Genomic DNA, 1,724 nt, shown 5'->3' on the forward strand with positions numbered 1-1,724 from the left:
TTTTCAAATCATATCTTATCAATCAAATGTTTTCAAAATCAATTTCTTTCCTTTTTCAAGGATACTTGCTAACAATTAATGATTTGATTGAACAATTCAAGTATGTTGCCTTTTCTGTTGAGAAAGGTTTAATGTTTGAATCATATCTTTTCTTGTTAGTCAAGTTTTTAATTTTCAAAATCAAATCTTTTTCAAATTGTTTTCAAATCATATCTTCTCAATCACATTTTTTTAAATCAATCATATCTTCTTAATCACATCTTTTTCAAAAAAGTCTTCAATCAAATCTTTTTGATTTCTAATTTCAAATTCTTTTTCAAAAATCACTTTATTTCTTTCCCACTTTTCATTTTCGAAAATTAAGTAATGTTTTTCAAAAATGTTTTCAAAATATTTTAATTAATTTTCGAAAATTACTTCCTTTCTTCTCACATCCTTCTATTTATGGACTAACACTATCCCTTAATGCAAAATTCGAACTCCATCTTCTTTGATAAGTTCGAATTTTCTACTTCTGTCTTCTACTTTTCTTTTCCTCTGACACCTCAAGGAATCTCTATACTGTGACATAGAGGATTCCACATTTTCTTGTTCCCTTCTCTTTCATATGAGCAGGAGCAGAGACAAAGGCATTCTTGTTGAAGCTGACCCTGAACCTGAAAGGACCTTGAAGCGAAAGCTAAGAGAAGCCAAAGCACAACTCTCTTTAGAGGACCTGACCGAATTCTTCAAGGAAGAAGAACACATGGCAGCCGAAAACAACAACAATGCCAACAATGCAAGGAAGGTGCTGGGTGACTTAACTGCACCTATTCCCGATTTCTATGGGAGAAGCATCTCTATCCCTGCCATTGGAGCAAACAACTTTGAGCTTAAGCCTCAATTAGTTTCTCTAATGCAACAGAATTGCAAGTTCCATGGACTTCCATTGGAAGATCCTCATCAGTTCTTAGCTGAATTCTTGCAAATCTGTGACACTGTCAAGACTAATGGGGTAGACCCTGAGGTCTATAGACTTATGCTATTCCCTTTTGCTGTAAGACACAGAGCTAGGACATGGTTGGACTCACAACCAAAAGAAAGCCTGGACTCATGGGAAAAGCTAGTCAATGCCTTCTTGGCAAAGTTCTTTCCACCTCAAAAATTGAGTAAGCTTAGAGTGGAAGTCCAAACCTTCAGACAGAAGGAAGGAGAATCCCTCTATGAAGCTTGGGAAAGATACAAACAATTAATCAGAAAATGTCCCTCTGACATGCTTTCTGAATGGAGCATCATAGGTATTTTCTATGATGGTCTCTCTGAACTATCTAAGATGTCCTTGGATAGCTCTGCTGGAGGATCTCTTCATCTGAAGAAGATGCCTGCAGAAGCTCAAGAGCTCATTGAAATGGTTGCAAATAACCAATTCATGTATACTTCTGAAAGAAATCCTGTGAACAATGGGACTAGTCAGAAGAAAGGAGTTCTTGAGATTGATACTCTGAATGCCATTTTGGCTCAGAACAAGATATTGACTCAACAAGTCAATTTGATTTCTCAAAGTCTGTCTGGAATGCAAAATGCACCAAGCAGTACTAAGGATGCTTCATCTGAGGAAGAAGCTTATGATCCTGAGAACCCTTCAATAGAAGAGGTGAATTACCTAGGAGAACCCTATGGAAACACCTATAATTCTTCATGGAGAAATCACCCAAATTTCTCATGGAAGAATCAAGAGAGACCTC

At 36.4% G+C, this 1,724-nt stretch overlaps 1 non-coding gene across 1 annotated transcript; it reads right to left on the minus strand.

Moving 5' to 3' along the window:
- Nucleotides 1–1,150: 1,150 nt before the first annotated feature.
- Nucleotides 1,151–1,258, minus strand: LOC112764610 (small nucleolar RNA R71). Its single transcript, XR_003183259.1, has one exon. It is a non-coding gene; the product is annotated as a small nucleolar RNA R71 (small nucleolar RNA).
- Nucleotides 1,259–1,724: the final 466 nt, after the last annotated feature.

The sequence above is a fragment of the Arachis hypogaea genome, chromosome 2, assembly GCF_003086295.3.
Source record: "Arachis hypogaea cultivar Tifrunner chromosome 2, arahy.Tifrunner.gnm2.J5K5, whole genome shotgun sequence".
NCBI lineage: Eukaryota > Viridiplantae > Streptophyta > Magnoliopsida > Fabales > Fabaceae > Arachis > Arachis hypogaea.